The sequence below is a fragment of the Parasteatoda tepidariorum genome, chromosome 10, assembly GCF_982258835.1.
Source record: "Parasteatoda tepidariorum strain Cologne lab strain chromosome 10, Ptep-v5.0, whole genome shotgun sequence".
In the NCBI taxonomy this organism is placed as follows: Eukaryota; Metazoa; Arthropoda; class Arachnida; order Araneae; family Theridiidae; genus Parasteatoda; species Parasteatoda tepidariorum.
In genome coordinates this window covers 1973654-1989585 of record NC_141764.1, presented here as the reverse complement: position 1 = coordinate 1989585, position 15932 = coordinate 1973654, and the positions used below count along the sequence as shown (strand labels likewise).

Sequence of the window (15932 nt, the reverse complement as noted above, 5' to 3'; positions counted from 1 at the left end):
CTTGGATTTTGCCAGTCTCCTGGTCTATTTGTTTAATTAAAATTCTCCTGGTTTTTGTAAATTTTAGAAAATTCCTTAAAATTGAGTAAGTTTTCTGAAAAAAAATCCTATTGAAGTAGAATTTTTGTACAGATTATTGCTTGAATATTTAAATAAGTATTAATAATACATAATGAAGCGAACCTCATTTATAGAAATCGGTTCAAAGCTTTTTTTTTTGTTATAAAATGTTAAGTTTATTTTTATTCAGAGCTCTCTTTTTTAATTAATTTAAAAAATCTTCTATTTTTGAAGAATTGAATGCCTATTTACTCGACATTATGAGTAAACATAATTAGTTTCAAGTGTGTTTGCAGGGGTCTGTCCAGGCCAAATTTACTACCGTTTAGCGGTACCTTCACCCATTCAACTTTAGGAAAAACGGTAGTTTCACAAAATACTTTTTCTTAAAATGTTATTTTGGTATCCCGTTAGAAACGATAAATCCATGATTTTGGGTTGATTTTCTAATATAATTTTTTAGTACCAATTATGTCTTAAATTTTCACAAAATAGGTGCCTCTCAGAAAAACCTAGTCAAACCCCTGTTAATGTCAATCATGACTGGAAAAATATTGCAGTTTTTCTATTTTGATGAATATAAAAATCCTTAAGATTCCCTTTGTGTAAAATATGTAGTACATTATGCAACAATTATCATGAAATTTATATTATTTCGTAAAATCTACTTAATTTTTTCCTATCCATGTTGGCAGCAATGCATTATTTTTTTTAAAGCTGTACCTTATTCAAGTTTTTCAGGCAATTAAAACTAGTATAGCTATACTATAGTAGATCACTCAAGGGAATCCATACATTCATCAACATAATAAATTTGATATCATTTCCCATTGTTCATTGTTTAAAATTTTGGTTCCGTTATTTTTCATGAATTTCTGGAACTTATGTCACACATCAGAAAAATCTTTGTCCCGCAGTGGACTGATCGTTAAGACACGGTTCCCAGCAGATCACCGAAGTCAAGCATCACTGGCTACGGTCAGTGTGTGGTATGGGTCCTCGTTAAACTGTTCTATCGTAAAGTGCTCGTCTTCGCATGCAGGTCGTCGGGCTACCGAAGCGGGGGTGCCATCCCCTCTGCAGAGGATCAAAATTGTGATGGCATGTCTTCGGATCATCCTCAGGGATGTTTCCCAGACCGTCGCCAATAGCCCATTGTGCAGCTCTAGTGCGACGTAAATGAACAACAGAGAAATCTTTGCACTCATTTATAGAACTTGCTCACCACTTACATAACTTCACTCTCAGTGAGTTCCCAGAAGAACACCGAAGTGCGTAGATACAATGTTATCTCCTTCTGTTGTCGTCGTCGGCCATTAATGGTGTGAGTCTTCAAATGGCGCCATCTATGGCCAAGAATTCGACTTCTGTCACACCTGTTTATAAGGCGAACCTATTAATGCATCCATTTCAGGCTCGAAAAACCGCCCGTCAAAAATTCCCCGCGGACAACGAATTTCTCGAATCCGACGTCTGCGTGGACGGCCATTTTATTTATAGAAGAAATAAATTATTTCATAAAAGAAACTAAGATACTATTAGTAACCTAGTATTTCTTTTATTACTGTATAATGTAATCCTAGTAACTACTAGTTCATTGTACAATTTATTTAATGTTTTTAATAAATAAGAGAAAATTATATTCTTATTTACTTAGAAGCTACGGGTTACTTTCAAAGGAGGACGGGTACATTGTTGGACAAGCCGTCCTCGGAGACGGGTAAAATCTAGCCCTGATCCATTTATTCTTCCACAAATTGTAATTTTTACCTGAACCAGAGAACGATCCATCTCCAATTCAGTATCTCCAGAGGTATAACTTGTTATGGTAACATGAAGGACTTTATGACCGGGCGGATTCAACGTGCACCAGCCACCATTTACTACGCGGGGAGTTTTCGGCCAGCTGGATGAGAACTCACGAAACTGAGTTCAGTGTCCTGGCCCCATCTCCTAATGTATATATTCTAAACGTTTTAACTACAAAAAACTGAATAATGATAATTTTCTTACGTTTATACCCCGCTTACCGCACAATAGTTAATTAATCAAGTAATATACGAGGGTTGTAAATTAAATAGTGGCAACTTAACCTTGAAACTCACAAAAGGGTGCGCATGCGTAAATAGGGTATGGGTGCGGTGAGGTGGCGCTGTTGTCGATGTGTAGAGTGCAAAAAACAGTCGATTTGCTTAGAAGGGTAGTTGTTGCGTGGCGTCAAAGTGAGGAGTTTCGTTTCCATCGCTCTAAAGCATGTTGTGAAAAGGCTTAATGACGAAAAAAGACGAGATGCTTGAATCCATCGTGCTACTGTCCTATATGGTAAAGCATTTGCTCCAAAGGCTTCCACTAATCCTCGATAGCATTCTGTTGCATTTTTGCCACGGGCAACCTCGATTGTAAGCCACGACCGCTGATCACCTTTTGAAAACATGCTTTAGAGCGATGGAAACGAAACTCCTCACCTTAACGCCACACAACAACTACTCTTCTAAGCTAATCGACTTTTTTTTTGCACTCTACACATCGACAACAGCCACAGCTCCCATATCTAATTTGCGAATGCCCGTCCTTTTGTGAATTTAAAGGTTAAGTTGCCACTATTTAATTTACAACCCTCGTATATAATTTCGGAGAGGATTTTGTTCCCCAAAACTGCGGTCAGTAAGCGGGTGGTCGATTCGCGTGCAGCTCGTCGGACTACCAAAGCCGGGGAAGATCAAAATTGCGCTGTTTCTTTGATGATCTTGAGATACCTTTTGATAGATGAAGGTTGACATAGTCGATTTATAATTCCCCTCAGTGTCTTAAAAATATAGTTTTATATTTATCTTTTTATTATTTTTAAGAAAAGAAACAGACCAGATGAGATATTTCGGTTTTCTAGGATCATTTGGTCCATTTTTAAAACCTCAAAAACTTGACATAAATTTACACAAAGAAATAAAAAAGTAAACACAAAGAAGTCTCATATTCTACCTCGTTCAGCAGTCCTTATAGTTTCAATATTAAAATTTTAAAAAACTAGTTCTTTTAATTTTGAAAAAATATTTGTCAGAAATACCAAATTAAGGGTTAATTAGAACAAAATTTCTTTAAAAATCCTATATTATTTTGACAAAAGCAAAGTAAATAAATCTACATAAAGTACACTTATTGCATTTATACAATAAATTAAATTTAACAAATTATCCAATTCCTAAAAATATTTTTAATCGGAGATTTTATTATTGAGTTTAATAAAATCATATGTATTTTATTCATGAAACTCTTAATTGATTAAAATGTAAATTGGTGTTAATTTTTTGTAGTAGGATATAAATTATCAATACAAAAAATTTGTTTATTAAATTATATGTAATTTTTTTATAAAATTAAAAGTGACATTTAATTTATAAATGAAAACAAAGTTATTAAGAAATCTAAGTTTTTTTTAATAATTTTAAAAGTTCCATTCATTTCATGATTATAACAATTCCGACAACAAAAATAAATTCCGTGCTTTAAAAATAGATTCATGCGCAAAGACTAAACGGTAAAATCATGAACTATATAAATAAATTTGATATATAAACTATAAAACACATGACAATTCTAACTGTACATGAACATACAGTTATAAATGCTTACCTCCCAAGAAATTGATTTATTTAATAAGTTCTTGTTATTCAGAGATAAACTTTATTTAGAACTGGAGTTCTCTATGCTACTATTTACTTAGAAAATGACAAAATGTTATTTAAATAAATAAAAATTGTGTCTAGTTCATTTCTAAATGGATGGGAAAATAACGAATAATTTAAGTTAAAAAAAATAATCAATAAAAATAAAAATAAACAGAATATTATTCAAAATTTTGAACTGTAAGCAACTGATTTAAATGATGGTGGTAGTGAGGTATTGTAAGAGAAGATTTAGAATGATTATATGTCAGATAAAGTCTCTTGACGAAATCACCAAAAAATAGAAAATATCAGTCTCCACTAAAAGCTTACTACATCTGTTTTTCTAGAAACTCTAGATAATTGCCTATTTGAGACAATTTTTATGAAGACATGGTTCAGTGGATATCTAGGGTGCGTAGCGTTTTTAAAAAGTGCTTATTTTCGTTTTTTAAAAGCCCTTAAAGCTGCTTTTTATATGGGGTGTTTTTAAAAAGTGCTTCATTTTTTCCCTTTTTCAAAATGAGATATTTTTCTTTACCATGTCGATTTTTGCTTTGAATTCTGCAGAAAGACACAGTTCACATTGTTCTATTCAACGTTTTCACAATTCATTCAACCACAATCTATTTAGGCGTATGAAAACGCCCATTCGCCTTGCATGATTCAAAATTTCACGATTTTTGGCAATTGTCAAAAACAATGCTAAAAGTCTTTTTTTTTTTTTTTTTTTTTTTTGACATGACGGTTGAAACAAGATAAAACCGTCAATGTCAAAAACTTTCGAATCCTACCAAATTATGATATTATTTTAAAGTGCTTAAAAATATTTCTCGAGTGCTTAAAAGGGGCTTATTTTTTGTTGCATAATTTGGCTACGCACCCTGATATCCCTCATTTTTAAAGGATGGCAAAAGAGTGAAGGGGGCCATAAATACGATGAAAATAATTTGAAATGCAAAGGATATTTTCCCATTGAGACAGCGCAGCTATTTTTGAGGTATCAAATCACACATGAAAGAGAACGGGATGCTTTAAAAGCGTGGAGAGAACGCGTTCTCATAGAAAGGGTAGTAACATTGACAATTCTTATAGTTCTCTAAATACTTGTTTTATTTTTTTATAATGTTCATTTTTTGTGTACATTATTTTTAATTCATTTTCTTTTAAAAATATAATATAATATGTGTTATAAAAAAAGGGGAGAGAGGAGGAGGAAAAAAAGAGTGTGTCCAATCCTTCAGGATCTAGGGACAGCTAGATCAAATTCAAGAGACCGTGAACCCTAGCAAAATCAAGCACCAGAAGTGGGCTATCACGGATATCCGCAAGAGCGAGCCCCAAGCAGTCGAGGATATGATCGGGGGCGGCCGGCATCAGATGGCACTTGGTGCACGTTGGGAAGACTTTGCGGCCGCATTCAAAGGTCATGCATTTGAGGTGCCCACTGATAAATCTCGAGGCGGCCGTTTGAGCCTGTCTGTCAGCCTCAAGATCCAATGCACATCCTGGTCTTTTCCTACAGAACCAGGGATGGGCAGGAGGGGTGTCGGTCTCTATTTTTCATCACTGAGAAAATCTCTTGAAAAGTGAGGTCATAGTCGGTAGTTGCCATCTCAGAGCAGCCTCTTTTAGCCAGGATATCCGCAACTTCGTTACCAGGGACGTTGAAGTGAGAGGGGATCCACTGAAAGTGGACCTCCCTACGATTTGCAAGAATTTTGAGCATATTGATTATTTGAATGCTTCCGAGGTCTCTTACTCGACTTCCAGTCCTGTAGATGTTGAATCGAGCTATCTGTGAGAATCCAAATATCGCTAGAGTCAGTGGAGTGGAGGATGGTTTTTTAAACCCTCCTCAATAGCTATTAATTCGCTCCTAAGTACCGAGCAATTGTCTGGGTTTTGTCAAGAGAATCGAACAGAAATATTCTCGATATAAATACCGCTTCCAGTGTGATTTGACTCGTCCTTACTGCCATCTGTATATATTAAAGTGGCATCACTCGGGATACAGTTAATAACCTCGACAGCCAGCTGTCGTAGGTATTCTGGGACATCTGAGTTCTTGTTTGTGTGGGACAGAAGTTCTGAGTGGAAGTGAACTCCAGATAGTCCCTCAATCGGGCTGACACAAGGTGTAAGAGATGAATACTCCACCGATTGGGAAATAATCTTCATTTTATCGGCCAGACCAAATGGGCTATTCCTTTTGAGTCCCTGGTTGTTGCTCCAGTTAGACAGATATTCAGAGGTTCGGTTCTGATTTTCATAACTTTTTAATTTGTTGAAATATTTTACCAAATTCGAGTTTCTAACATGACTAAGGGGTGGAAGATTAGCCTCGTATCGTTTGGGCAGCTATTTCTCAGGCCCTGTTATAATGCGAGCCGCACTCAATTGCACTCTTTCTAAATGATGGAGGTTAGATGGTGAGGCACAGAAGTAGATTGGGAACCCATACTCTAGGATAGGCCTAATAAGTGTAATGTATGTTGTCCTGAGCGTTTTGGCATCAGCGCCCCAGTCTCTACCAGAGATGTACTTGAGAAGATTTAGTCTCTTGCGGCTCTTGTTGACCAGATTTAGTATGTGCCCGTTGCTCGTGATCTCCTGATCCAAGACGAAGCCCAAGTACTTTGGATGATTAACGTGGGAAAGAGGCTGGTCCTGGAATAGAACCTGGGGGTGATACGAGTCCAGGTGTTTATTGGTGGTAAGGAAACCAACATATGATTTTGAGACATTAAAAAAGAGTAGAAGACAGAAACGAAACAAAAATATTTTATCAAAATAATGGACCCTGGCTTCCCAATGATTGGGGGGGGGGTTGCGAATCCAGTGGTAGAATTTCACACACATCAAGACACTAAAACTTCCCAGAATATTGAGCCTGTTTACACATCGCCTATCGTAAGCGTAACATAAGCGGAGGGATACATCAGAAGTTAACTTGACAAGTTGCTTAACAATTATAATTAGAAAGGAGATATTTCCGTTCCCTGATCTGCCACAATCTCCAAGGTTCCAAATACATTTTAAACTTGCAATTTAAAAAAAAAATCAGTAGATGTTAGACAGTGGATGGATACGAGTTATACCTTTCGCGTGGGTCCCTTTCTGTGATGTTATTATTATTATTTTTTTAGTCTCTTGCGAGCCGCTGCCGGGAAGTTGCCAAGACTTAGCGATAATTCTGCAATAGATCATAATATGGGAATCTCCCCATTAGAAATTCTGATGTTGTTGTAGTTCATTTACGTCGTACTAGAGCTGCACAATGGGCTATTTGCGACTGTCTGGGAAACATCCCTGAGGATGATCGAAGGACATGCCATCCCCATTTTGATCCCCTGCTTCGGTAGCCCGCCGACCTGCACGCGAAGTCGAGCACTTTATGGTAGAACAGTTAAACGAGGACCCATACCGCACACCCTCGGTCCCTACGCAGACTAATTCAAGTGGTCACTCCTCCCCCGCACACCGACCGCAGCCAGTGATGCTTGACTTCGGTCTTAACGATTTATCGGTTGGGAAACGTGTCTTTAACAATCAGTCCACTGCGGGACTAGAAATTCTGAAGAGTTGTTTCAATGACTAAAAATCATTGTTTTGTGACAGTGAATTATAAATAAGCAAAACATCAACGTTTAAACAACATCTTTATTACATAGACTTATATGTATGTATATATAATATTATACAATCTATATATATATATCAATTTGAAATCCCATGTATATCTTCCAGAATAAGGTAATCTTCGTGTCAAAATTCTTTAATTCTTATGGAATAAGCGTTTAAAAGAAAATTACATTTTAGAAAATACGACCTTCATAAGCTCATATTTGCTGGATTTATTTATAACATTTTAGAAGCAAGTTTTGGCATCACCGAGAAAACTTTCTACACAAAGATAGTACCACTTTTTAAATACTGAACATGGTTACAATTTGTTTTCACAACTTTAACAAAAAACATATTTCTTTTGAAGCAATGAGTGAATCTTAGAAGAGCCCACCTCTTGGTGATTTTTTTTAAAATCTCGCCAAACTAGGTTTCCGGAAGATATTTTGGGGAAATTGTTTTGAACGTCACCAAAAATTCTTAGAACTGATTGGTTATTTGATATGTATACTTACGCGAAAGTTGGATTTCGTTAGAAAAGATGTAAAAGGGTTTATTTTATCGCCATTGATGCTGTTAAAATCGTTATTATATAATTTTTTTAACCGTAATTTAATTTTTTTTGTGCGGTACCAGTTGAAAATAGTTTAAATGGTCTTTTCTTTTTTAACATTCAAAAAGCAACGTTGATTCCAGTAATTATCGTCATTTTGACGAGGTTTTAAAAAATCGCCAAGAAGTAGGCCATTCTATGATTTTACGGAAATAATAATTAAACAAAATTTAAGGCATGCATTCAAAATAATCATTCCTTTTTAGTTGAAATATTTATGAGTGCAATTCAAATAGAAACTATGTTCATAGTTTTGGAGTATTTTTATAAAATGACATTCCTTTTTATCTTACAGACACACACACACTTTTAAAAGATAATTTTTTTTTATAGAAAATATTCTTAATTACACATTCTTTTGGAGAAAAATATATAAGAATAAAGCTTGTGCACAGAAGATAATGATGAGTTGTTGGATGTCAACTTTAGAGAAAATATACTGATACAAGGTTTCCACTTCACAGGGAAAACCTGAAAAATACAGGGCATTTAAAAATTTCTTTAAATAACAGGGATAATGCGGGGAATTTTTCTCCCGAATTGGGGAAAACCTGGGAATTTTTTTTCTTTTTAAAAAAGCAGATCTCTCAAAACGTATTCTATGAGATATATAAAAATGATTGTTAAGCTGTATTAAATTATTTAATTTATTATAGCATTATTTGTTTTATGTCGAGCTGTTCCTCATTTCTCCAAGTTTTTTCAGCAACAAAAAGTTCAGCACAAAAGCACAGTAAATGTGTGTTTCCTCATTGTTTATATTATGCGCAGGGAAAAAACAGGGAAATTTTTTTTACAGATATGATTGGAGACCCTGTTGATACATTTTTGCAATCATTATTTTTTATTACAACTTTCACTGAAATCAGAGTGTTAAATATTCTGATATGAAAAGATGAGCTTGGTAAAACCGTGTATAGAAACATCAGGAGGTTGTTTATAAAAGACACTTCTTTTTCCCTTTCAAAACTAAAATAACTCCCTTATATTAATCTACGGGTTTGTTCTTATGGTCAACGAAATCCAAATTCTTCAAGTGTTCCATAGACTCAGGGTTGTCACTTCATAGGAAAATACAGGGATCAACTAAAATAAATGGGAATTTTTTGTTTTTTATTTAGAAACGTGGACAATACAGGGAATTTTGTCTTTTAAGAAAGGGTGACGACTCAAAGTGCAATCTATGAAATATTTAATGATGATATTTCAGCTATATTGAACTATTTCATTTACTATAGCATTATTTAAGTATGTTCAGCTGCAGCTGTTTTTCCTGCAATTAAAACTAATAAATATAGTTAGCCCAATATAGCTCACACAAGAGCACAGTAATTGCTGTGTTTCCTCTTAATATAGTGTGTATAATACGTACAGGGAAAACAAGTAGAATTTTTTTTTTCTTTCCAGATTTGAATGACAACTATTACCAAAGTGTAAAAGATCAATTGTCTGAAAATATGTTTGCTCCGCTAAGTAGTTGCACCAATATGGACAGTCATTTGTTAACGTTTTTACTTTAACTCATTTATGCTTTAAAAAAAAAATAGTCTTGGATATTATAAAAATGCTGCACCACGAAATTTTAAAATTCTCTAAAATCTCTTTATTCAGAATTTCTTTGTTCAGGTCTTAAAAGAAAAAAAAGACACGGAAATGTTTAATAGTAGCAAAAAATTTAGACGTTTCATTATTTACGATTTTTTTTTTTTTTTTTTTTAGTGAACTGTTAATACTGATATTTTATTAATACAGATTTTCAATGAACGAATGGTTAAAAATCTAAATTTAAAGTCAGTCCTACTGACTGCAGTAAATTTTTTTTTAAAACAGCTGCTAATGGATGCAATTTTTTTTAAGAGAGAAAAAATATATTTTTACAGTTTTTTTTTATTAAATAGATTTTCTTTTATTACGGATGGTTTTATTTTATAACAGTCGACCCAATTTTGGGTTGACAACTACTCATGTACAATGTAGCCTTGTCATTTTGAACCCAATCCGGAAGACAAGGGAACAACTCCTGGAAGAAATTTTCCTCCTTGGAGGACTTTTTGATGGAACTAACCTGCATTTGCGTTACATGGAGAGGAAAACCTCCCACGATGATGGCAAGGGGACTCTCACCCATGATCCGTCTGCCACTGAGGATATTTTACGCCATCACTGTGGAGCACAGATGGTGCTAGGGGTTGAAATTCATCGTAAGACTTCCGGGTTACTGTTTCCCATTGATTTTTACTCCTAAGCTTGAAGAAGGGTGAGATCAAATATTACTTTACTTGTATTTACAGTATAACGCAAATTTACATTATAACGCATTTTTTCAATTTAAATTTCAACGAAGGAAAAAAAAAACACATATGAATTAGGAAGACTACAAGCATGCAAGATGCAAACCTAAAAATAAATAAAGGTGATATTTTACAAAATGACAGCCAAATAAGGGCCAACCTTATTCATGTTGCGATATTAATTTTCTTATATTTGGTTTAGGGTCACAAATAGTTAGATTTTGTAAATGACCGGAAGCTCTGACGAAAGTTGTTGTTGATAATTTACGTCGCACTAGAGCTGCACAGTGGGCTATTGGCGTCGGTCTGGGAAACATCCCGGTGGATGATCCGAAGACATGCATCACAATTTTGATCCTCTGAGGAGGGGATGGCACCTCCGCTTCGGTAGCCCGACGACCTGCGCGCGAAGTCGAGCACTTCACGGTAGCACAGTTTAACGAGGACCCATACCGCACACCCTCGGTCCATACGCAGACTGATCCAAGTGGTCACCCACCCGCACACTGACCGTAGCCAATGATGCTTGACTTCGGTGATCTGCTGGGAACCGTGTCTTAGCGATCAGTCCACTGCGGGACGCTCTGGTGAAGGGTAAAATGATGCGTAAATTTAATCACAAATGACGATAATAAAATTTCCTAGAATATTAAGACTGTTCACACATCGGTCTCGTAAGCATAAGCATCGGCGGAGGGATACAGCAGAAGATTTCAAAATTCAGCCCACCATTCATTTATAAATGACTGATTTTTCTTATTGTCTTCGAATTTTAAATGTCGAATTGCTTTTAAAATAAAAGTAAGGCACTTTTTGACACTCGGTTAAATTTTCTGTACTAAGGTTTAAAATGAAATTGAGGAACTGTGATGTGTGAACTAATTTCAGAACATTCTTTATGCATAATAGAAATTATTTCTATACTTTAACATTAGGCATCAAATTTAAACGTGTTTTAGCAATAGCTATGCGCACAGAAACATAGTTCAGAGTTTCTTTGAAAAAAAAGTCTTAAAAAAAAAATTTGAATTTGAAACAAAGAAACAACGTGTATCATATTGTTCAGTGCACAAACTTTAAAACAGCTATCCAATCATATCTACCTACAATCCTTTGCCAAATTATTAGGGGCACTCTAAGATTCTATGTAAAATTTTAAATATCAGGTGATACTCTATACAGCTTTAATGTTTTTATGTAACTGAAACCAGTTTGCACTTGTTATCGTATTCGTTAAATGAGACGATATATAATATAAATTCAACGATTGGACACATTAGACAATATATTACATAAATATAGAATATTTATTATATCAGGTATTATATTATAATAGTTTGACCTATATAAACGATACATAATATAAATTTGACGATATATTATAGAAATATAGAATATTTTTTATATCAAGCATTATATGAGTATAGTATAATAATGTGATCCAATTATCAGACGCACTGTAGTGTTTTAATAATGACATGATTTGCACGAGTTTAAAGGCAATACTTTTATGTTTAAACATACATGTTAATGGGTTTTTAATATATACTTCCTATTTGTATTTATTTTTAACGTATTGCATTACAATGTTAGCCCATTGATACACTAACGTAAACTGGTTTCAGCTGTGTAAGAACAATAAAGCTGTATAGTATCACCTCATAGTTAAGATTTTCCATGGAATCGTAGAGTGCCTATAATAATTTAGATAGTGACTGTATATATATAACTAAGACAATAAAACATTAGTATTAAGGATATGGTCAACATCAGAAACGGACAAAATAGATTTTTTTCAAACAGTCACAAAAGCTTTTTTCCCCAAGCTATGGGATTTGATTGCATGGACCCATTATTAATATTTTTTTTTATTTTAAGTTCGCTGCAGCATTTAAAGTAACTAATTTATTACAATACAGTCGAATTCATTTATTGCAAGGACTGAAAAAGTCTGAATTTTCAGAAACAAATCTATTCACAAGATGTATTCGAATCTTCATTTTTAATGACAGTAGAATTATCCGAATTTCTGCTTTAACACTAGATTGCCCAAGGAAGTCATTTTGACTGCTGATAGTCAATTTGACTGCTGTCATTTGATAATGATGTACATAATGGCACAATTTTGTGCAACCTCGTGAAATGATCGTTACTAACGAAAATGATGAAAATCAACATATGTGTAACCATACGGATGGACTAACGAAAGTGCTATTGAATTTATTATAGAACAAGAGGCCATCCTGTTTTCAATGAAAGCATTACAGCAGAAAAGTATCATGTAAAACGATTAAGGTCTTTTAAACTCTAAAGTAAAAACTCTTTAATTCTCGAAAAGTATGTTCTTTTTAAGTTTTATTTATAATATGAATTGTATCTGGTATAAGTTTTGTATTTGTTAAATATATTACATTTATAAACTAAACTCAGTGGCACGACAGCCTCATAGAGGGCCTACTATTCTTGAGGCTCTGGGGGGGGGCGCAGATGTTCCTGTTGGGTGTTTAGTTCCTAAGCATGCTTGGCATTCATTTTATCCACCCACTGAAATGATGAGTATCGAACCTGTGTTAAGACAGCCACCCTATTATATTTAGGGGACACCATGCCCGAGCGGTATCACCCGCCAAACACTGTTTAAAGCTTGGAGGTCCCGCTGTTACCTCTTCTGTAATGCGCTATCTGCCCCTCTATTGAAAAAGGTTTATAAGTCTAAATTGAACACACAAGCCTGCAAATGTGTGTCATTCCAACATTTATACCTATTCATATTACATTTATACTGTCAGGATTCCTCTCCCACGCATTTGATTGGCCCCTGACCTGAAGTGTCATCCCCCGAGAGTGAGGGTGAAGCGAAGGACTTTCTTTTGGTGAGAAAAAGGATTTCTAAGATAGATTGAATGCTGAAAGAGTATAGACAGGAAGGGAGCTCTGGAAGTTGTATGTTATGTAGCTTAAGTATATTTTCATATTTATTTTTAAATATATATAATCAAGAATATTGTTGTTGTTGTTACACATCCCCCTGGAAAAGGAAAGCCTAGACCAGGTCCAGAATGCCCCGTCGCGTCAGTTCCCCATATATCTGCAGAAAGTCCCGATCAACCAGCAGCTGCTTATAAGAAGCGCCAAGGCAAAAAAGAAGGTGATCAGGACTAGCAGGTTGTGAGCAGGAGCAAGGTTGGAAAGTCTTTTCCCCATTTTGAAACCTTAAACACTTAAGATGGCCACTACGAAATCTGGCCATGGCAGATAGGAAAGGCCGAGGGCCTCTGCATGTTAATGATAGGCCAGGGCTGTTGGCAGCATACCACTGATGGGATGGAGTGCGGCACCACACTGGAAGCAAACTATGTTTTCCCAGGGAGTGGATCTCAGTGGGAGTAAGACGGTTCAAACAGTCCATAGGAAGATCAAGAATATTAAAACTGATATATATACGTATTATGAAAAGTCTTTTGTCATCATTAAGACTGATTAAATGAACGAACCGAAATAAAACCATCTCGCAAAGAAAGATCTTCCTTTTTTATACTCTCTGCTTTCACCGAGTGAGAGTTCACATTAACTCGGATAACTCCACTTCATCAATCAATGAAGATTCAGATACATTTTGTAATTGTACGGTATCCATAAATATCTTTATTATACACACACTTCAATTAGATTTAGCAATAAATGAGCTCGACTGTAGTAGCTGATGATTATTTTTTCACAGCCTAGTGAAGTACAAACACAACATATATAATTACAATACTATACTTAAAAACAAAACAAATGGCAGAACACAAAACAGAAATAAAAAAGCTTCCTGAACAAGAAACAGTATCACATTTATCTTCTACTTTTAAGTAATAAATTAGGAACAAAACATGTATCAGGGTTGCCACTCCGCAGAGATAAATAACGGGGAGTCCTTTCCTTTACAAACTGGGAAAATACAGGGTTTCTTCTTTTAAGAAATGGTGACCACTCACCTGCAGGATATTGAAGGATGCTATACTAAACTATTTCATTTAAAATAACATTATTTAAGTATGTCCCATCTTCCATTCTAACTAGTATAATTAGCCCAATACAAGAGCACACAGTGATTGTGTGTTTTCACTGAATATTTTGTACAGGGGAAACACAGCTTCTTCAGATTTGAGTGACAACCCTGAGACCAGAATAAACGAGACCCATTGTAAGTTGTAAATGATAGCAAGAGTTGATTCTTAGCAGCAGGCGTTATATGCAATGAACGAATCGAATAATCCACTTGAATAAAGAAGATGACATTAAAAAACAAAATAGAATGGAATAATCACAAGTTCCTGCATAAATGTTAAGAAATTTGTTCTTTCATTTTTGGCATTTTGAAATGATGCTCTGTGCGATGCTCTTTTGTAGAAAATGTCGAGAGTGAACCACTGGAAGTAAAACGATCCAATAACCTTTCTTTTGGTTCCTGAAACGTAAGGAAGAATAGTTAAATGAGAACAAATTCATTCGGACAATAGTAAAACAGACTAGTAGTAACAATCTTCAGAAATGGCAACTACGGATGCAAAGCTAAGCGCAGATGACGCTAGGAGTTGAAATGCGTCGTAAACTTCCGGGTTACAACTTCCGACTGTTTTTTACGCCTAAGCTTGGAACATGCACCCTTCAATATTATTATGCTTGTAGTATTTACAATATAACGCTTACTTTTAACCTAACTTTCAACAAAACAAACAACACAGGAATTCGGAAGACTCCGAAAACTTGCTATGATGCTACCCCGGGTCCCCCTAAAAAAAACCGATGGTGCTATTTTACACAAATATTGATGATTTAAATGAGCTACATTTAGCGTAGAACAGAACTCTCAACCTATGGCAACACTTCACAAGCTTTCACCATTAGCGTATGGACAGTCATAAAAGAAAGAAGTACGTTAGTTTCTGTTTTGATATTCATATAGATTAAAAACTTTAAAGTTGGGAAACCACATGGAACTGTAAACTACATTGAACATATTTCCAAAAGAAAGCGCTGTGGAATTTAAAAAAAAAAACATTTTTAAATAAGAAAAATATCGTAGTACATTCCTATGCAACTGAAAGGAGGAGGAGAGGGAAAGTGGCGGGTCAAGACACGGAACCGGTTTTCTCGCCAGATGGCGCATTTGAGCTTTGGCTGTAGCCAAATGAAGGATAACACTCAAAACATGGCAAACCTTTATTTATGCTGTGATGTTAAATTTGTTTTAATCTCACGGCTTGTTAGAATTTATAAATTACAGAAAATTCTTATGCATGGTAAAATTAAGCGTAAATTTTAACCGAATCATAATAATTAAACTTCTTAGAATATGAAGCCTGTTCGTGCATCGCCTCGGAAGCATACCATAAGCACAGAGATGCCAACTTGCTCCGGACAGCAAATATATATTTTAAAGTGGAAGTTTATGAACTGTGATTCTTGATTTAATAAATTCAATTTAGTAGATTTTTATCCACCACTATTTCTAAATAATTCGTTGACTTATATAATTCACCACTATGTGGTACTTTTGTCATGCTATGCCCTTTGAAGAGCAAACAAAAATAGTCTAATTTTGGAAAATTTACTTTGAGTTATGTACCGTTTTTTTAATTATTTTGGCGTGTCCGGAGCAGTTGGCATCTCTGTAAGCAGAATGATACACCG

The 15932-nt window shown here is 35.0% G+C and overlaps 1 protein-coding gene across 2 annotated transcripts in view; it reads right to left on the bottom strand.

Moving 5' to 3' along the window:
* Positions 1-13117: 13117 nt before the first annotated feature.
* Nep3 (M13 family metallopeptidase neprilysin 3) overlaps positions 13118-15932 on the bottom strand; it is a 77538-nt gene continuing 74723 nt past the window's right edge. For both annotated transcript variants that reach the window (XM_087153381.1, XM_087153382.1), the window contains one exon: positions 13118-14706. The gene's annotated coding sequence lies outside the window, so the exon portion shown is untranslated. The remainder of the gene's footprint in view (positions 14707-15932) is intronic.